Consider the following 21,734-nt stretch of genomic DNA (forward strand, 5'->3'; position numbering starts at 1 on the left):
CCACCAGCCTGACTAAACCCTGACCTAGAGTCTTCCTTTGTGGGGGTGGGGGGAATGTGGTCCCCATGGCCATTCCATCTTTAATTTCTGCTGAGGCTGACAACAAGGATGCCAGTTAACAGTTGTTGGTAGTGTCTCTTGTGATGCTGGTTGGACCCTTGTCTGTTAAGAATTAGACTGAGACCACAGATACATTTCATGTAAGACACCACCTTGTCTGGTGGAAGATCACCATTACCGGGTACTGTGAAAGGTCACCTATAGACAAGCAGAGCTGCTGACAGAATAGTAAAAGCTCCATCTTGCTTCAGTTGCACTGCTGAACCACTGAAGTGTTCTGGAAATAAATCCATGTGAGACAGAAGCAAGAATAAAAACCAGAGCTCGAGGATAAAGAGAGAGCCTGTTTAGGAGGAAACAGGCAAACGTGGAAGCAAAGCCTGAAGGTATAGCATATGCTTTCTTGTATGGCAGCAAAGGTGGTATATGTAACTCCATTTAGTAGATTGAGTACATTTAACAGTCAAGCAAGCTTTTAACAATCCCAGTTTCTTCATTGGTCTCTGGGAAAACAGAGCAAGGGCTGTATTGCTTACCAGGAAGCAGTTAATCTGAATTTAATGGGGGAAAAATGTAAATATAAAGGCTAGCATAGGTATGGATCAAAGTTTCTCATCCGACTAGCTGTCTAGATTGCAGTAGTAAGAGGTTCTGTCAATCCGAGTCAAAACAAAGAGTGAGGACAAAACAAAGTGACTGCCAAGGAAGGAGTACTGCGGAAAGGGATCTGGGGGTCATAGTGGACCATAAGCTAAATATGAATCAACAGTGTAACACTGCAGCATTAAAAAAATCATCATTCTGGGATGTATTAGCAGGAGTGTTGTAAGACACAAGAAGTAATTCTTCCGCTCTACTTCACGCTAATTAGGCCTCAGCTGGAGTATTGTGTCCAGTTCTGGATGCCACTTTTCAGGAAAGATGTGGACAAATTGGAGAAAGTCCAGAGAAGAGAAACAAAAATTATTAAAGGTCTAGAAAACATGACTTATGAGGAAGATTGGGAAAAAAATGGGTTTATTTAGTCTGGAAAGGAGTAGACTGAGAGAGGACATGATAACAGTTTTCAACTTCATAAAAGGTTGTTACAAGGACGAGGGAGAAAAATTGTTCTTAACTTCTGAGGATAGGAAAAGAAGCAATGTGTTTAAATTGCAGAAAGGAAGGTTTAAGCTGGATATCAGGAAAAACTTCCTAACTGTCAGAATGGTTAAGCACTGGAATAAATTGCCTAGGGAGGTTGTGGAATTGCCATCATTGGCGGTTTTTGAGAGCAGGTTAGACAAACACCTGTCAGGAATGTTCTAGATAATATAGTCCTGCCATGAGTGCAGGGGACTAGATTAGATGACCTCTCGAGGTCCCTTCCAGTCCTACGATTCTATAAAAGGGAAGGAGTATATGTATTGCAAAGAGAACCTGATTAAACTAACTAATCAACAGGACAGTTCCTTTGTGAATTAGTGCTGCTGAGAAACCAGTGTCAATATCAGACAGGTTTTTTTTCTTCAGAGTAACCAAAATGGATTGCTAAATGGACAAACTAGTTCTGAAGTCTAAATAGCAGCTTACTCTTTCCTCTGATTTCCTAATGTTTGCTGAAGAGATTGTGATTCTCTGCCCTGTTTTTTCTTTTGTAAGATCAATAGATGGGATCCTTTATAGATTTGTGTGGGTATGTTTTTCTTTGCTTTAAAATCTTTGTCTCCTGGAGAAACACAGCTAACCATCTATATTGTGAGATGGTTTGGAAATAAGTTAAATAATAATGGGCTGTTAACAATGGAGCTGGTGAAATAGTGGGCACTTTGGAAGCGTGGAAAGTACCATGCTAATGATGAACTATGCGTTTCTTAGGAAGTGAGGTAAGAATTTGCAGGGACTTAACTGATATTTTTAGATTTTTCTGAAGCTGATTAGATGAGCTGTCTCATGCACTGCCCAGACTAGGGAAATTTTCAAAAAATCTCCTATCACCGCTAACACCAGTTCAACTCAGAGTAGATCTAACTGACATGGCCTTCCACAGAGTTTCCTTCCGGGGGGATGAAGACAGCTTTAAAAACTGGCAGAATTGTGCTGGCAGGAGTTTCTCAGCAACTGTTGAATCAGCAGCTTCTCAACCTTTACAAGTATTATTTATTTGTATTAGACCAGGCTCCCATTGTGCTAGGCTCTGCACAAACACACAACCAAAAGATGGTCCCTGCCCCAAGGGGCTTACAATCTCAGGAAATGACCAGACAGATGGGTGAGTATAAGGAAACTATGAGAATATTGGTCAGCATAAAGGCACTCCTAAACAGAAATAACGTCCACACAAGCAGGTTGCACTGATTTTACAAAATTGTTCCTAAATCAGTTTCTTTAGACCACTAGCAGCCAAAGTGTAGTCAAACTTTTTATAGGCAAGTTACCTAAGAAAAGCTTAGAGGAGGGATTTGAAGGTGAATAATGAGGTAACTTTGCAGATCATACAGGGACTGCCTTCCAAGTGTTGGGACAGCCTGGGAGAAAGCATGAAGGTGTTTAAAAATTTAACAAGTGGGCAGTGGCGGATTAGCCAGTAGACCAACGGGGCCTGTGCCCAGGTGCCCCAGCCAATTGGGGGGCCCCCTAGAAAAATGGGCACCACTGTGCCCTGACCTGCCCGCCTGGCACTCCTGCTGGGGAGTGGGGGAAGCCCCCGGCACTCCTACCCTGCTCCCCGACAGGAGTGACAGGCGGGGAAACCCCCACACCCCAACTCCACTTCCCCTGCAGGAGCACCACAGGAGAGCGGGGGTAGACTGCAGGAGGAAGGGGCCCCCTCTTGCTCATGCCCAGGCACCCACAAACTCCTAATCTGCATCTGAGTGGAGGTTGGAGATAAGCATAGATGGCTAGATAGTGACTGAGAGGTGATTGGTAAGGTGAGGACTGACTGTGAAGGGCCTTGAAAATGAACACAAACAGCTTGTGTTTGTGATAGAGACAGGGGAGCCAGTGGAAGGATGCAAAGTGATGGATGACATGGGAAAAGTGACTGGCTAGGAAAATGACCTTTGCAGCAGCATTGTGAATGGATGTGAGCAAAGCAAGATTGTTTGTTTGTCAAGGCCGGAGAGAAGGATGTTGCAGTAATCGAGGCATGAGATGATGAAAGCCTGGATGATCGTTTTAGTTGTGGTAAATGGATAGGAAAGGCTGCATCTTAGAGATGTTATGCAGAAAGAATCAGCAGGGTTTAGATAAAGCCTGGATGTGGGGACTTAGAGCAGTGGAGGGCAACCTGCGGCCCTGGGCCACATGCAGCCCGTCAGGGTAATCCACTGGCAGGCTGCGAGACAGTTTGTTGACGTTGACTGTCCGTAGGCACGACCGCCCGCTGCTCCCAGTGGCCACGGTTCGCTGTTCCCGACCAATGGGAACTGTGGGAAATAGTAGCAATTTAAATAAATTGTTTTCTAAATAATTTTGTAAAATCAGTGCCACCTCCTTGTGTGAACATTATTTCCATTTAGGAGTAGCTCACGTACATTTATTTCTTCTTTGAGTACTTGCTCATGTCGATTCCATTCTAGATGTGCCCATGTGTACTGTTGTTGGAAATTTTGCCTTAGCAGTATCCGTAGGGCCGACTCTAGCGCCCTCTCAGTTCCCTCTTGCTGCCCCTGATGGTTGCTTGGAGTGCCTTCCTCTTGCTTTGCAGGTGTGATAGCGGGTTTTTGTTTTCTTTTTTTGGTAAGACGTTTTGAGATTTTTAGGTGGAAGGACAAAGAATAATTAGGCACTCAAATACCTTTGAGGATCTCAGACATATTATATAATCAGTTAAAATGAAAATGGAACTTTCCAGGGCTCTATCCATGTTAAACTTTCATACACTTTTTTTTTTCCTTTTTATTTACTAATACGCTAGTTTAGTGTTCTGCAAAGCTCCATTTTGAAAGAGGATAAAAAGAGCTGTGTTCATTTGAGGCCCATATCCTGTTAGTGATCCCCACCCACAAGTGAAGTTTACCATCAGGAGGTGGAGTTGAGAGAACCTTTAAGGGAACCAGCTTGGATGGGCAGAGTTGCCTTATCTGCAGCAATTTTTACATCCTTGTGACAATTTCCCCCTTTATGAAAGGTGGTTAAGCAACTTCTTCTGCAGCCGTCTAGTGACTCTCTGAACGAGGATTTTTCTTTTCTGGTGAAGAAAAACAAAGTTGAATCCAGTCTTGATCTGTTACCTTTGAAGTTTGCAATGGGATCACTCATTAAATGCAAGGTAAACATGTTCCTAAATGACACCTGTCCATTGAATAAATGAAGGACAGATGGCTTCAACTGAGAAGCACGAGTGTATTCTTTACAACCGGGACAAAGTTATTAAAATATCAGGCTTGTTAGCTGAGTCAGTTGGTGAAGTAAGGGATGTGCATAAACATTTCCGTTGTTATGACTCAATGCAATGTAAGCAATGAACTGTTTTTTTTTACAGTGTATATTATATCAAGTCATTTATCAATACTACAGTAGTATCATGTCAGAAAAATATGAGGGTTGCCTAACCCCAAAGCCTGGCCCAGATACTATGACTCTGTGAAATCCTCTTACTAAATACCTAAGACTCAGTTATGCCTAGTATGAGGCAGAACTGTGCTGGAAAGGGGCAGGTGCACCACCCAAGCATTATGGTCCTACTCAGGATTGCCCTATAATCGCTTATAATAGCTAAGTAGGTTCTGTGTACTCCACTGAAGAACTGCTGGCTCAGTCAGCATGTTGGCACAACACAGAGTGGGAGGAGATATGACCTAATAAGCAGCCTTTCATCCCACTGTTCACCACTACCATACGCTCAGTACAGGCATAGTAATGGAGGGTATGAGTTAGAGCAGCTCTCACAGGTGCCCTTTGAAACTGACATGGTACCTGGCAGCCGCTGAATAGGGGAGGTGCAACCTATTTTCCCCTCTGTCCCTGGACCAGGGATGAATCCACCCCTCAGTTCTGGGGTCAGTAAAGCTTTGAGAGGTGTATAATAAGCTTGATTCTCCTCTCTCATATACCAGTTTTACACTGGTGCAAATCCACTAACTTCAGTTAAATTACTAGTGATTCTTACCAATGTGAGAGAAAAATCAGCCCCAGTGCCTTTGGGTGCTAATGGGGAGCAGGTGCCCCAAGCTACATACGTGCAATGGGAGCAGCCAGTGTTCCTGCCAATGTAATATCCTGGCATTCAGAACATGGGGTCCACCACAGACCCCTCGCCCTGGGCATACATGCCGCTTCCCTGCCTGTGGGCCACCCCATGCACGACACTGATGAGCACCAGCAGAAAAATGATGGCTGCCCCCTGCTCAGGAGCACTCATGAGGGGGCTTTCCTGCAAGCTCTTCACTCCAGTGAAGCAGCTGTAAGCAGGGCCGGCTTTAGGCCAATTCCACCATCGACTGGGCCCCCCGGCCTAGAGGGGCCCCGCGCCAGTGAATCCCTTTCTGGCTAGAGGGAGGCTTTAACCTGGCAGCACATATCACTCAGGAACAGGAAAGAGAGGGAACTCGGGAGCGGGCCATAATTTGGCTGCAGGCATTCAGGAATGCAAAGGCTTTGAAGTCTATATTGGTTCCACTTGGCTGGGTGTGAGTGAGAAATGTTGGCTTCTCTCCTGAGAGTTTCAAAGAGGGCGCCAATTAGGAGCAGTTGTTGTGGCAATTGTCCTGAGATCATACACTATACTGAGATCATACATGTCATATCACAGAGTCTTTACTCTTCCTTTTTCTCCGGTTTTTGTTTCCCTCTTGCTCTGTGACTCACCTAATATCCAGAGTCTCTGTCAAGGTCTGTTCTAGGGACACAAAATAATCCTCAATATACAATAAAATAATTTAAATGCAGTGTCGTGTTTAGCAAATCTCTTTCTGTCTCAAAATTCTGTAAATAAACTCCATTTTTAGTTTCACATTGCTGGATTATTGCCCAACCGGTATTATTTGCTAATGGGAGGGCATCAGATGTAGCATAAAAATCAGCTGTGATGCATAGATAATTTCTTCTTTGAAACAGAACAGTTCTGGTGATAAGCTTCTCCTTTTGGTACTTGCGATGGAGTTCATTCAGTTTTACTGTTTATATCCACCTCATGTAGGCTTTATGCAAACATAATTCATGTTAGAAACCAATTCAATAGACTGCTCACTGCTGAGCATTATTTCCCCACTAATACAGTATTACTGGCAACAAAACGCTGCTCTCCCTTTTGTAAAGGAGATGGGGCTGCCTCTAAACCTAAGTAACTTTTAAGAGGAGAATATAAATTAGAGTGAGTTGGCTTTAACACTTGGTTTGACTTGGGCTTGTCTGTGAACCAACACTGGTTCATGTGAACAGTTGAAAGGCACAAAAACTGTTCAGCAATGTTTTTTTTTAAAGGCATTTTTGCTCTCTCTGGACAGCTATTAAATCTCTGAATCTGTTCTTTGTGTTGTACTTCAAATTCTCAAGTTCATTGGGACAAGTCACATACACCTCTACCCCAGTATAACGCTGTCCTCGGGAGCCAAAAAATCGTACCGCATTATAGGTGAAACCGCATTATATCGAACTTGCTTTGATCCGCTGGAGTGCGCAGCTCCCCCTTCTCCTGGAGCGCTGCTTTACCACGCTATATCCGAATTCATGTTATTTTGGGCCCCGTTATATTGGGGTAGAGGGGTAGTACTGTCTCATATGGCCACATCTGGTTGCTCAGAACTTGTGTGAACTTCGTGCAAACGTGAACCCATCAAACCCATCCTTGCCTATGAGTTCATGCAAAATTCAACCATGCCAAAGTGCATTACAATTGAATCTGAAGCTTTACAAACTTCAGGCCCTGCAAACCTATAACAACCAGTTTTGATGCAAAACAATACCAAATTTTTGTAGAACTCAGCTGCAAGTGTATAAATGGGATAACGACATGGTATGAAAAAGGATGAGAAACCCTATTCTAGTCACATCCTTTTCTCAAATCTCATCCTTAATTATATGCCTTTCTGGAGTTATCCCAAGAGCTCTTTCTCTTTAAATCTTCTGACGTCAGAGATGTGAATCCATAGCAACTGTCTGTCACGTTGGATCAGTCCATGAAGGAAGTGGAAAGTGGGAAAGAAATTGCTCCTGTGCAATCAAGGCTTCAGTGTGAGTAAATACAAGGGATGCGTTTCTTTTGTGACATTCTGGATGGATTTTTAAAGCAATATCGGCAGCAGCAAAAGGAAACTGCAAGTATTGAATCTCCTGTAATGTGCATAATATTTTATTTGGTGAATGCATTTAATAAGCTAGGTCAGTGGTTGCTGCAGTTGCTGTTCGGGGGAATATTTTAAAGGCAAGAGGGAAGCTCAGATTATATACTGCCATGATGCATCAGAAACCCAGACTGGAGACAAAGTCTCAGTGCCTGCCAGTTTTCTTGATAATGTTAAATGGTGCAGTCAGTATTAACAAACTATCTACAAAGCCAGCCAATATGTAAATACTTCTTTTGTATAGAATTTCCATAACTGTTTATGTAGAGATTTAGAGGGGCTGTCACCAGTTTGATGATGGCTCTTAAAAATTGTCATACCCACTGAAATAAAAGCATGCAACTGTTAATAAGATATGCACCACACATGTAGATAACATGTATCTAGGTGCATCTCTCACGCTAAGGGGTTAAGCTGGAGATGCTTATGTGCCAATGCAAGGCCAAAACAGCTTTAGACGGAGTTGTTATAGGCAAAAGTGGTGTAAAATCTGCATATGGGTACGAACAGCCTCCTGGGTGCCATGGAAGTCTCAGTGATTGGTCTCTACAGATCAGTGCAGAGAGGAGGAATGTGGGAGTGACAGTGGCATACTTTGCTCTGCCTTGCATTACCCAGCAGTAGATATGGCTGGGCTATGAGGATGCCCCAGGCCTTACTTTCTGTTTGAAGTGGGGATTCTGCTCCTACCAACTCCACTCTGTTTTCTGAGTCCCCCTAGAATAAACTCTTTACTTGGGTTTTTCATGAGATATTAGAATGGTGTCCACAGTTACAAATGCATACAGCTGTGGTATACTTCATAAGACATGCCAGGTAGCAAATTAAAATTTATAGGGGGTGCTGAGCAAGAAAATAATTTATTGGCTCACCCTCATCAGTTTACATGTTTACAGCTCAGTGTTAGACACTCAATGTAACTTGCATGTAGATGTTATGCATTAGATGCACAGGTGAAATTGTAGTGACTGGTCTACACCAGCCCTATGAAAGAAGACAGATATGGTGTACTAAAGAAAGCCTTTAGAGAGGTTCCCTGCTATATACTGAATGTGTATGCATGCATATGGTACCTTTTCCCTAACCTGAAGGAGTGCTCTGTGGCTCAAAAGTGTCTTTCTCCCAGAAACTAGTCCATTAAATGATATTTACCTCACCTTGTCTTGCTAAGAGCCTAGGAGTGACATAGCTGCACCCCCCCGCCCCGCCACATATAGTTGCTAAAGCTCTTCTAAACTAATTAAAGAGCTGTATGAATGTCATTAGCCTCAACATGCCCAATCTATGCATGGTAAATTATGCATGAAATTAAGAGTGTAGCTTCACACCACGCTTACTGCCCGCAGTGGTAGAATGCCTCCAACAACGCCCTAGGTGCTCTGCATGGAATAAACATGGCCCTAGCTTCCTTGTACCAAATTAAATGCTCCCGGAGCTGCTAGGCCCTTTATTCTCCGTGGGGCTGAACACTGAACCGTTTGTGCCATGAGGCACGTTAAACACGCGGGTAGAGGCTCTGCATTAATGAAGCCCCGGAGAGGTCCCAGGCAGGTAAGGACGCACCCCACTGTAAACGGGGGAGAGAGAGAGGCGCTCCGGATTAACCATGTAACGGGGCCCGGTCTCACGCCCGCGGGGTCTGCATTGCACACGCCTGCAGCAGTGTGCCCCCAGCCACACGGCGCAGCTTCGCGCGTGCACGGCCGGGCCACGCGACGGCGGCGGCAGCTGCCCACTGCCAGGAGCCAGCCCGCTCTCCGTGCCCCGCCCCTTGGACTGTACCATTCCAGCTTGGGCCGTACCATCCTGCGGCAGCGGCGCGGGGGGGCGGAGCTGCTGCTGCTGCTGCAGCCCAGTCGGAATTAGCGGAGGCAGGCGCAGCAGGCGCTGCTGGTTTGTCGGCGTCCAGCTCGGAAGGCGCGGCTCCCCCGTCTCTCTTCCTTCCCCCCGCCCGCTGGGCCATGCGCGGTCCCGCCCGGCGTTAGGAGCGGCCCGGAGCGCGGTTGGCTGGCAGGCAGCTCCCTCAGGTAAGCGGGCCCCGCGGCCTCCGCTGCCCGCCGCCGGGCCTGGGCAGCGACTCGCCCCGCGCAAGGACCCAAGCGGGGGCCGCCAACTGGGGCGGGGCGGTGGTGGTTGCTGCCGCCCCCCCCCCCTCCCATGGTGACCGGGCCTGGTGCGGTGCGCGCGCAGAGGCCTGCGGCGCCCCGAGCTGGGGGTGGGGGGGCTGTTGTGGCGCGTGGGTGTGGGGGGGGGTTCTTGGGTGTGGCCCGTAGGCGGCGGGGGGGGGCGGTGTTTGGAGGTAGGTGGCGGAGTGATGCGGGCGCTGGGGGCTGCTCCTCCGTAGGAGGCTGGTGGGCGGGGGGCGACTGGCGAGCAGCCTCCCTCCGGGGGTGGGCAGGGAGCGGGGAGTCTCCTTGTCTCGAGAGGCGGGCGCGGCGCCCTCCTGTCTTGTGACCCAGAGGCCAGCGGGCTCCCGCCCCGGGGGCTGAAGCGCTGACTGACTCCGGTGTTAATGGAGGCTGCGGTTGTGGCTGGATTGAATTACTCATTTTCCTGGAGGAGCGAAGTGGATCCGTGGCGCTGGGGAAGCCCAGCCCCGGTGAGGGTGGTCCCTAGGTCTTTCAAGCCAAATGCCACTAAAGCAATTGACATGTTCCAAGGCAGGTGAGCGGGGTTACTCAAACCCCATCAGTGGGAGAGACCTCAAGTGTTGCAGACCTTAGAAATGTAGGCTAAGGGGTAGGAAGTGGGGCTGAACTGTACAAGGCCTTCCTTCTCTCTAGAACAGGCAGCCTGAAGCTCCTCTCCCTGAAGCATAAGCAGAGCGTTTCATGCTCCCTGCAGTAACTGGTTTGTTGTTGACATTCCTGGATAGGAAAGGTTTCAGAACTGCAGACTGAAGTGTTATGGTGTGTTATATTTAACAGACGTTAATGTTAATCAGAGAAACACGTAGACAGGAGGAACAAAATATCCTCTGGCTAGGGGACCCACTCTGTACTAGGAAGTTGTTGCCATGTTGCTGACAGTGGTTATCAATAATGGGTTCCGTATTGATGTGATCATTGAAAATGATGTGACTGGTCATGCAGATGGGGTATAGCACCCTGGGAGTAATGATACTGAAAATGGCTTTGTCACATCAACTCTAGCAGCTAAGCCTACCCACTTCATTGTCAGTAACAGATCAATTTCCTATTACCCAATTTCTATTTTTAGATGTTTGGAATAGATAGGGATATCGCTCTTCTTCCTGAAATGTAAGACAGTGACTTATATTTGTTTTTTGGCATTTAGCAAAAGTATAATCTGCTAATGGAACCCCATACTTTTTTTTTCTATGGGGGGATTATAACATAGTGCTAAATCTTGAAGTATCACTTCATGTCTCCAGAAAAAGTACTTGTAGCTCCTTTCTGTTAATTAAATGGCATGTGTGTATTGTACTTATCGGTGCTATTGAGCTATGTTGCTAACTTTTAGAACCAAATTCCTTTCTTCCACAGAAACTTGGTGTTATCCTAGGGATAAAAGTAAATCTAGACACCCAAGATTTTGAATCTTGTAATAAAAGTCATAGGAAATTTTGGTTTGGTCTAAATTGGGAAAAAAATTGTCAAAAACCTGCCATGCGGTTGAGCATCAGCAAATTGAAAGTTATGCTGCTTTAGTGCTACTTGTGTTAATCCAAAAGAGGTATCTTGCCTGCCCTGCTGTGCTAGGGCGAGCTCCTGAAGAGTTAACTTGGGTTCACAGTGGGAGAGTGGAAAAAGGAAAGTCTGCTCACAGAATTCCATTATATATGTTGAGAGTGATGCAAAAAGATGTATAGCAATATGTGAGTAGGGAGCGCTATTAGTTAATGCTGGTGTACCCTGTTGGCTCACTAGGAATTGCATATTCAGTCCTGGCCTGCAGTAACAAGAAATCTTTATAAAACATGCACTTTTAGTTGGGTAAATCCTTTTAATGAGATGTACATTTTTAGTGTTTGTTGCAATCAGTTCATGTGGGAGGCTTATACACAACCTAACCCTACAATGGCTATTTGCCAGTTAGTTTATATTTCTACAAGGTTATCTTTTCTTTATTTGGGGGGAAAGTATGTGAACAGACAAAAAACAAATGGAGAAAAATCTATGTAGAAATGTTTTAGTATTTCTTTAATATGAGACTATGACCCAATTAAATTTAAATTGAAAAAAGCCCTAAGGTGTATAATATGTTATTTTTAAACCAGTGAAAATATTGCCCCAGTTCTCATAAATACATATCTGAAGTACACACATTTTGTATGATTACATATGCAAATTATGAAAGCCTTGATTTGAGATTCAAAATTAGCTGTATATTGAAAATCCTATCCTTATGTCAGAGGTCTAAAGCACACTACCAAATTTCCTGTTTAGCCCAATTTTCAGGACTTGGGATGTTTTCTTGAGTAATGATCAGGTCATTAAATACTAGATTGCTGGCCACAGTGTTTAAATAAATTTGATTCTGTATACTTAGTTTTATCCTTTTCATTATCCAAACTTTCTTCATGGTCCTTAGATAGCTTTATCTGCTGTTTAATTTGTCTGATTGTCTGTCAAATTCTCCTGAATTCTGAAAAACTAGGATTGTTGTTATGATTCTTAAAAGTCTCCCTGGAAAAACTTAAAAAATATGTTTGGTCTTTAGAATTGTGTACACTGGGTAGCACTCTTGTAAGAAGTTACGTCTTTAAGGAATGCTACAAAGCTGTATGACTGTAAAAATTGTAACGGTGATATTGGAAATAAATGTAAAACCTGTACACCATATTATAAATCTGACTCAGTTGTTACTGTCTTCTCTGCCAAAACGGTAAATCAGGCCCTTGAATAAGTCCTAAGGCATGGTCAGTTGATTTGCTGCTACTAATTTTAGAAGTCAGTTCAAAAAGCCTTGTCAAATTGGTAAGAAATCCAGTGTCTGTGGTGAAGTGACATTTGATGCTTTCATTATTGTGCAGCATAAACATTTACCTACAGAGGTACAATGCTAATGCAGAGCATTTTTTTTTGTGTGCTTCAGAACACTTAATCTTGTTAATCTCAGTGGACAGGTTAATGCAAACCCTGAATGAATTTATTTTTATAAAGCATGGATAACACTACAGTGATCTTGGACAATTTAGAAATTCTTTCTCTAGAGCCCACCAAAAAATGACCCCCCCCCCCTTCTTCATACTGCAGATTAGGTTTGAGTCCCTTATATCATGTTTCTCAAATATATAGTTTGGTATACTTATTTGTCTGTGTGTGTGCGTGTGTGTGCAACTTGTGTTTTGCAACCTAGTGTTTTGTAATAGGATTTGTGTGAAAGATGCTAAACAGAACTAATTGAATAATCATGAACACATAAATGTATGTTTAAGGAAAAATGAAATTTTGTGGTGTCTGATATTGAGTATAATAGAGAGTATAATAAAACTTTCCAGATTACATACAGCAGTGCTGTTCTATAAAGTCTCAGTTTTCATTTAAAAAAAATAAATCTCTCCTGATGCTCACCTTCTACCTCTATATTTTCAATGGGCAAATAGGCCCATCATGGTAAAATGCAGGAGCCGCTGGACTCTTTCTCAACCTACAAAGAGGAGGAAGGTTCGGGATCCTCAGATGATAGAAAGAATAGTTTTTATCAAGTAGCTGGTAGCATGCGTATCTTTTTCCTCTTGCCCAGGTGTCCGTAGTAGGGTATAAAATTACAGGACTCCTAATTTGCAGACAAAGAGTAACATTTACTTCAACAGTTTGCCCCTTAAAAATACCAACCAAGACATGAATTATAAGGGATGTAACTTGTGTTTATAGAAGTTTTGGGACTAAAAGGTGCAATCTAAATACAAGATACTCTATATTAGAAAAGCAAAAATTGGCTGCCATGCTGTTTAAAAACCTCCTGGACTAAAAACTCTCAATCATGTTATGACAGATTCATATCTGTGCAGCTAGATATGTTTCCCCAAGTCTTGAGCTACTACTGAAGAGAGTGCATTGGAAAACCTTAAATAGTTCACAATTGCATATATCTCTTAAATGTTTACCACTGCTTTCTGTTTACCAGTACCTCATGGCATTCTGACCCAAAGCAATTAAAATCCTGTTCTAATTTTCAGACATTAAGGGCCATATTGTACCCATTGATCTATATGTGGACAGGACCCTCTGCATACTGTTCATGTTCCTCCTACACAGAAAGGAGATATCAGCTGCCTCTGCAGCAGCATTTTCCCACCACTCCATCCACCATCTTTGGACCCAGTGGATGATTCTCTTGTGATTCTCACAAGAACAGTGAGAGGAGGGCCAGGGGGATATGCATTATCCTTCCCTCTCCATCTATACCAGTTCTGTAGAGTTCCCAGTGTAAAGTCATAAAACTGGAGGCTGTATTACTTTTCCATGGACAGCGTCCATGGTGGGGAATGGTTCTGTCAGTGCAGTTCAGATTGAGCTCTGCTCTCAAGGAGCAGGCTTCAGGGCTCCAGAACATACTAGAAACAGAATCTTTTCATGGGTAATTCTGCCCTACTATAGAACCTTTGATTCACAGGGTTTACAGGTGCCCCTGTGGCCTGTTCTGTCTTGTTCCACAGTGCAGGAGGTCACAAACAATTTGGGATTGAATTTTGCATAGAATCTCATGGAAATTTCTTTTAAGTTCCACTTTAGTATTTCCTCCTATGGGCGGAGGCAAAACCAGGGCCTAAGGCCTGGTCTACACTGGGGGGGGGGGGGTGTCGAACTAAAGTACGCAACTTCAGCTATGCGAATAGCGTAGCTGAAGTCGAACTACCTTAGTTCGAACTACTTACCCGTCCTCACAGCGCAGGATCGAAGTCCGCGGCTCCCCTGTAGACTCCGCCACTGCCGGTCACGGTGGTGGAGTTCCGGAGTTGACGGGAGCGCGTTCGGAGTTCGATATATCGCGTCTAGATGAGACGCGATATATCGAACTCCGAGAAGTCGATTGCTACCCGCCGATCCGGCGGGTAGTATGGACGTACCCTTAGAATGTAAGCTCTTTTGTGTAGAGACCTGTCTTCTGTATTTGTTCTTTGAAATGTAGGATTTATTCAGCTGAAAACTATCCTTTACAAAATAGAAATTCAGCCCAAGTGATGCTATATTAGAATGTAGCACGTTTGTCCTTTAGGATGTAGGCCTTAGCATGTGTCACCTGTTCTACTTTCCTTAAGTCTTGGCTACTATAATGTGCTCTGTGAATATGTCTGCACTTCAATTAAAAATCCATGGCTAGCCTGTGCCAGCTGACTCAGGCTCACAGGGCTTGGGTTAAGGGGCTGTTTAATTGTGGTGTAGACGTTGAGGCTACAGCCTGAGGTTTAAGACTCTCCCACCTTGCAGGGCCCCTAGATCCTGGGCTCCAGGCTGAGCCTAAACATCTACACTGTAATTAAACAGCCCCTTAGCCCAAGTCCTAGTTAGCTGGTATGAACTGGCCACAAGTTTTTAATTGCACTGTAGACAGACGTATGATGTGTGTAAGGCCCTAACAAATTCAGGTCCATTTTGGTTAATTTCACAGTCATAGGATTTAAAAATAGTTAGTTTCAGATGTTTACATGTGGGGATCCTGCCTCAAAAGGGAGTCGTGGGGGATCACAGAGTTATTTTAGGGGGTCATGGGATTGCCACCCTCACTTCTGAACTGCTGCTGGCGGGGATGTTGCCTTCAGAGCTGGGCAACGCCTAGCTCTAAAGCCAGTGTCACCACCAGCAGTAGTGCAGAAGTGAGGGTAGCCTGACATGGGGTCGTCACTTTTGGGGTGGGCAGGGCTGGCCTTATGAGTGGATGACTACCAGGGTCCCATGGTTGGGGGGCACCATGGTTCCCTTTCCAGCCAGCCCCAGACCCCTTTAATCCCAATCCTGAAGCTGGGGAGGGGCAGGCCAGGGGGTATCCTGGGTAAGGGCTCCTACTGTGTGCTGGCTCCAGCTGCTAGTCCTGTAGAGTTTGGGAGGGATGGGACTTCCTCTTCTCCTGCATGGGCTGGGACTGGGTCAGACGCACCTCTGGGACAGGGCCGAATTAACCTTTTGTGGTCCTGGCGCCAAACATATATGTGGGCCTGCATGGAGGTAATGGAGCATGGCATCGGGAGGTCGGTACCTGGAGCGAGGGGCTGGCCAGGGCAATGGCACTCAGTGCAGCTCTGTGCGAGGGCACTGTTTACAAACCGTCAGCTGCCAGATGCACACCAGCCCGCCCGGCCCTGTGCTGCCAGTGTGCCCCTACGGGGTGGGCCCATGCTGTGCCACACAGACCCCACTGCCCAACACTCCCTGTGCCCAGCGCCCATTGCTCAGAGACCTTATAGAGACCCCTGTGCCCAGCACTCCCTCGAGACCCCACCACCACAAATGCCCAGCACCACCCCACAGCAACTGCTCCGCACTCTGCACAGAGCCCCCATTCACTAGCACCCCTAAACACACAGCTCTCCCCCACCGCCCAGTGTCCTTCCCCACAGCCTCACCACCACAACTACACAGCGCTCCACACAGACCCCCCACTGTCTAGCACATCAACACACGCAGACCTTCTCCACTGCCCAATGACGCACCAATAGACCCCCACTGCCTAGCACCCCAAAACAAACATCCCTCACTGCCCAGCATCCTCCCCGTCACCTCAGAGACCCAGTCCCCCATGCCTTGCCCCCTTCTCCAGCCGCACTGATCGGCCTTGCTGGGAGGTGACTGTCTGCTGGGCTGAGCTGGCAGTATGACCTGGGCTGGCCCTGGGGCAAGAAATCACTCCGGTCAGCCCCTCGGGAGCAGCGCAATCAGCCAGGCAGAGGAGGAGCAGGGCCTGCCTGAGCCGGGTTCCCTCAGACCTACTTGCCTGGATGTGCCCAGCCATTCCCCTCACACCGTATCCCCTCCCTCGTGGCTGAGACTGGGTCAGTTTCTACCCCAGTCCCAGACGGCTTGGCTCTGGGGAAGCAGGCGGGGCCTTACAGGTGGCGGGGAGCAGAGACTGCTGGGATCCTTTCTGGAGCTGCTCTGGGGTCCAGCCAGGAGGCAGAGAGGAGCCCTTGGTTGGCGGGCTGAGAGGAGCAAGTGGTGGGAGGGACCAGGGGGCAGAGAGGAGCGTGCGGTGGGTGCGATGAGGGGTGGAGAGGAGCCAGTGGGCAGGCAGGGCCCCTTCTGAGCATGGGCATGGCGCCACTGGCACCATTGTAAACTCAGCACTGCTCCGGGAACCTCCCCTGGCCGCAGGAAGCTCTGCGGCTGCGCTGCCTCCACCATCATTGAAGATGGCGTATCTGTGGAGCTTCTTACTCTGTGGTGATGGTTGCTTTATTTATAAAAGGGCATTTTTATTGCAAAATGTAATTTAAGGATTATTTGTAACTTTAAGTACATCAGGAAGTCAGAGTGATTCTGGTTACTCTTTACATCATAATTTAGCAAAGAGATTGAGGAAATTGCAGAGAATCTAAATGATTTTTGCCCTTATCACAGAAGTTTGTGGGAAAATGTATATCGTGAGGATAGTGACAGTGAGTTGCTGTCAGAGGTATAACATTTGTGGAAATCTTCAACAGCAGTAAGTCACTAAGACTGGTGGGATTAATTTAATAATTTTGAAACAATTGAACAACAATAGCTGAACCCTAATTTAAAAAGAAAATATTTTGCATTTTAAACCTGTAGCTCTCAGATACCACTGTGACAGTGATATGAATGCCAAGGTAACTGTCAGGATTCAAGAAGGGTCAGAGTCATGGCATGGAAAAACTTTTGTCCAGAGGAAGTAAATATTTTGCCTCATGGTGTACTGGAATAGGGGCTCCTGACTCCTTTGCTGTGTGTGTTTGGGGTGGGGAATGAGCAGTGGAGCAGTCCTAGTATTGCTGCTCCTTTAATATGAGGGTAGGAAGCTGAGCAGTCTCTGAGCTGCTTCCTTTTTTTTCAAGAGAGGTGGGAGAGAGTGGAGCATCAAGAGCTACTGTCCTTTTGCAGAACGAGAGAGGAGGAGTAGTGCTGATGCAGCATCTCCTTTGGAGAGGAGACAAGGGAAGACCAGAGAAGTGGAGTCCTTACTGCCTTTCTTGAAGGAGAGGGAGAGCAAGGGTGTATGTGGGAGAAGTGTTACTGGGAGGCTGAGGGCATCCTGCATATCCCAGAGCCTGTAAAGAGGCAGCAGGTCCCAATATTCATTTGATGGGTAGATTTCTTTTATTGGGGGGGGGGGGGAGATCTCAAATTCATTAAAGGGCATGTGAGTAAAATACCAGAAGTAATTAATTTAGGGATTAGGGGGAGAGCCCAGAATTCATTTACTGTGGTGTTTGAGAGAAAGAACTAGATGGGTGTTATGGTTGACTTTATAATATTGTACAGTAAGTGGTTTATGAGAGTCCTACATCTTCTGAAGCATTATGTACAAACCACTGCTGCAGGCAGGATGCAAGGACATTTTTATTCTAATACAGTTCCTGTATGAACAATAATAACATTTCTTTTAATAAATAATGTGCTGAGCCTGATTTTTCTGAGGTGCTGAGCATCAACAGCCCGCATTGATTTCAGTTGGAGTTTTGGGTGCTCAAGACTTCCTAAAATCAAGGCCCACAAAATGCAAGAGAAGCTTATGTAAATCAAAACTGGTGCGAGCAAAAATAATATGGTTATAATGCATGTTTCCCCCCCAAATTGTGATGTCCTAAATGCAGAAGTTCAAAAAACAGTTTACTACAACTTCATGATTTTTCTTGCTTTATAAGTTAGGAGCATGACATTTCAACTTAGCTTCTTCAAGGTGGAAGTAATCTTCTTTGAAATCGATTGAAGTATACTGTAGCTAGCTTTATTTATCTTTACAGAATAATACTTTATTATATTATTTAAGCACTGAATGGATGGAATAGCAGATACTCTACTCCTTCCCTCAGAACCTCCTGGCTGCTGCAAAGATATAGGGAAGAAAGATATGTCTGCTATTCCACCCATTCCCTGTGTCTGTTTTTGGGGTCATTCTCCTCTGTAAATAAGTTCATGCTCGTTCTCCCATGTGAATAAGTTTGCTGTTGCTCATAGTTTTCCCAAACAGCAGCTGCATGAAATTGAACATCTGCAGAAATTGATGTCATCGGTTCCTATGCTCACTAGAGAGTTTCCCGCTTGAGTGTGGATGAATGAATGTTTGGATCCCTGCATATTGACATAACTAGAACAAGAAGTGTGAATAACCTATTTAAATCTAAAAATTTCACAGTGAAACCTCTTTAGCATTCCCTAGCCTATAAATCTTGACCAGTAAAAAAAAATATATACAAAACATACATGAGAAGAGAAACAGTAGTAATAATCTTATAAAATAAGCCTGTGTCTACACTGACTTCTTCCTAAAATTTCCTTTTGTTGCTACCATTGGTTAAGGTCTACTATTGTGGCAATAAAGGCAGGTGCTACTGTAAACTGGCTGCTTAACACTTCAACTACTAGATAGTCTAGAGCTGCTCTGGATATGTTTAGCTGAGACAAAGGTTAAAATCGCTTGGTTTCCGCTAGTGCTGCCACCTGTGGTAGTAGTGTTAGGCAAACGTAGGCAGAGAAAAGGCTAGTGTAGACACAGTCTAAAAGTCTGGAGTGATGTTTCTGAAATAAATCCTCAATTAAGTTATCCTGTTCATCGGCAGTGGTAAATCTAGCTTTCTGTGCCTGGTCTAACTAGGGGTATAAACTTCTTGTAAAACGTCTTTTCTCATAGCAGGAATGCTTTGTGTGTCAAGTCCCAATTTTGAAAACTTTGTTTAGAGAAATCAGACTTTTTACTCAAGGTATAAGAACTTTCCTCACCGGCAAAACTTCTAGAGGTGTACCAAATAAGATTGTTTAACAGGAACACAGAAAAATTGACTAATTTAAAGGGTAGGCTCATATTTCTGTGTCACAATGGTCTTACATAGTTTATAAAATCTCCTTCTACACCACTTTAGAAGCCAAATACCTGTGTAGTTGAGTTCTTATTTATTTTTGAAATTTTTTTTTGTTTCATGCACACTAGAATATTCTTGTACCAAAACCTCAAACCATGTTTTTTAACTATTTAGTTCAGATAAAGATTTTGCAGGTTTTTTTCTTTGGAGGCTTTAAGTTCAACCTTCATTGTCTGTTTTTGCCTCTAGCTTTGTAGAAGTCATTTTTAATTTCCAGTGTATGAGGAACCTATAGGATGGATTCCGAATAAATTTAATTTTTCCTCATGACCCCTGCAGAAGATAGAGCAGAACTCATTTGTCAGCCCTACTTTTGAGTATCAGAGTTTGAGGGTTGATGTGTAAAGCTGTTGATGCTGAGTACCTCTTTCATACCTTCATCCCAGCTGACATGTAGGAATCTGTGGCAAGAAATTGTCTACCTCTTCTGAACTCCTTGGTTTTTAAAACGAATATCGATCCACAGAGCACTGAGTAAAATGACCAGGAAAAAAACCCTACTGCTCTGAACCTCCAAAAATAAAATCTAGGTCACAGAGATATTACTAGCAAGACATGGGCAGGACTGTAGGAGAAACTCCTGTGTATGATATAGCAGATAAGTTCAAAGTGGGGTGGAGGAATATTGCATTGTGTCTTCTGCTTTTTGTGAGCAGGAAAAGTCAAAATGAGACCTGTGTGGATGAGGACATTCTCTAAATAGTTCTTTTCCCCAGACTTCAGTAAAAGTTAAGGTGGTTGAAGACAAGGAAGGGAAGTCATTAAAGTGATGGTCTAGCAACCTTTGGTACGCGGCTTGCCTGTTTACCTGCCACACCCGCAGGTTCGGCCGATCGCAGCTCCCACTGGCCGCAGTTCGCAGTTCCAGGCCAGTGGGGGCTGTGGGAAGTGGCACGGGCCGAGGGACGTGCTGGCCCTCGCTTCCCGCAGTCCCCATTGGCCTAGGACTGCGAACCGCCAGGGTGCTTACCCTGGCAAGCCGCGTGCCAAAGGTTGCCGACCCTGGTCTAGATAATACTTAGTCCTGCCATGAGTGCAGGGGACTGGACTAGATGACATCTCGAGGTCCGTTCCAGTGCTACAATTCTATGATTCCTGATCAGGGATAGTCAGCTATATGGATGTATGGTTGGTAGCAGCAGACCAAAACTACATAAAATATCAATAAAAGTTCAAAAAACCATAAATTGAAACTTTTTTGATAATGCTGTTCATCTAAGAGTTTGAACAAATTTCCATTCCTGAAAACTGTAGGGAAAAACTTCATGCCAGCTTGTAAGCTAAGGTAATAAAACTCTTTAAAAGATTGAAGTGGAAAGTCCAGAGTTCCAAGCAAATAGCTAAATTAATCAAGGAATTTCCAGTGTTGGCAATTCTCACTATGAGTTCTTCAATAGTTTGGTGTGCATTAAAGCCCCAGCTGCTGGAATCGTGAGATTGCGAGTCTCACCCTAATGGTTGTGGAGAAAACCTGAAAAATGCAAAGCAAATGTACCCTGAAAGCTCAAACCGGAAGACAAATAATAAATTTTATTCTTTTTAAGCCAATTTAATGATTTTTGAACACTTGAGGTTGGCAGTACTGCATTAGCTTCCATCCATGATTCAGTCTTTATAGTTTGTCTCAATTTATTTTGATTTTAATTTAGAAATTAACTTTGCACAAAACATTATTCCTCAGAAACAGTACCCATGATATATTTTGAAGCTTAATGCAAGAAGAAATACCTCTTATGCTCACTAATAGAAAAAAGCCAGCTGATAAAAGCTGAAGTAGCACAGAAATACTTATTTGCATCATAAAGTTATGGGCCAAAGGGACTTGGACATATTTTGTAGCTCTGAATGTTGATATATAACTGTCTGTGTTGCATATTGGTATTAATATATTTGTAGTGTGTAAATATATTTTATCTTTCACAGTTTGAATTTAGCTAAAATTGATTAGTGTGTTTTCAAGTACACAGTAAATTGCTCTATTGTAGATGTATGAAATGTGGCTGAAGGGCGGAAAATATTCTTTGTAAGACGTTCATATTTTGTTTTCCTTGTTTTGTGATTAATACTTGATTTGAGGAATAATGGATTGGGAAGTTCAGATGTATAGCTGTAGGGGAGAGGTGGTTTTAGTGGGCTACACAGCCGTAAGGAAATGCCCGCTTTAATAAGGAGAGACTAAATAGCTTTGAGCCACTATTTAGGTTTTCAACTCTGAAATTAGCTTTTAAAATGGGATCAGGTTCTCCCTCTCAAACTTGTACTTTTGCTTGTCAGAGTCTAGAGCTCCTTAACTATCCTGAATGCCTGGCTCTCAGAATCCTCCCAAACAACTGGATAGCTCATCCTGTCTCCTCTGAAGGGGCTAAGATGAGCCCAGGGTGAGCTGTGCCTACTACCTCTTAAAG

The 21,734-nt window shown here is 44.5% G+C and overlaps 1 protein-coding gene across 6 annotated transcripts in view; it reads left to right on the forward strand.

Moving 5' to 3' along the window:
- Nucleotides 1-21,734, forward strand: part of GNB4 (G protein subunit beta 4) — a 116,761-nt gene that overhangs the window by 56,586 nt on the left and 38,441 nt on the right. The window contains exon 1 of one of the 6 annotated variants that reach the window (XM_039487857.1): nt 7,185-7,218. The exons of 2 other annotated variants lie outside the window; for them this stretch is intronic. The gene's annotated coding sequence lies outside the window, so the exon portion shown is untranslated. Of the gene's footprint in view, nt 1-7,184; nt 7,219-7,278; nt 7,302-9,166; nt 9,356-9,906; nt 9,928-21,734 lie in introns of those variants that run through there. 3 more of the 6 variants (XM_039487858.1, XM_039487853.1, XM_039487859.1) reach the window with 3 other exon arrangements.

This window comes from Mauremys reevesii, linkage group 9 (genome assembly GCF_016161935.1).
Source record: "Mauremys reevesii isolate NIE-2019 linkage group 9, ASM1616193v1, whole genome shotgun sequence".
Taxonomy (NCBI): domain Eukaryota; kingdom Metazoa; phylum Chordata; order Testudines; family Geoemydidae; genus Mauremys; species Mauremys reevesii.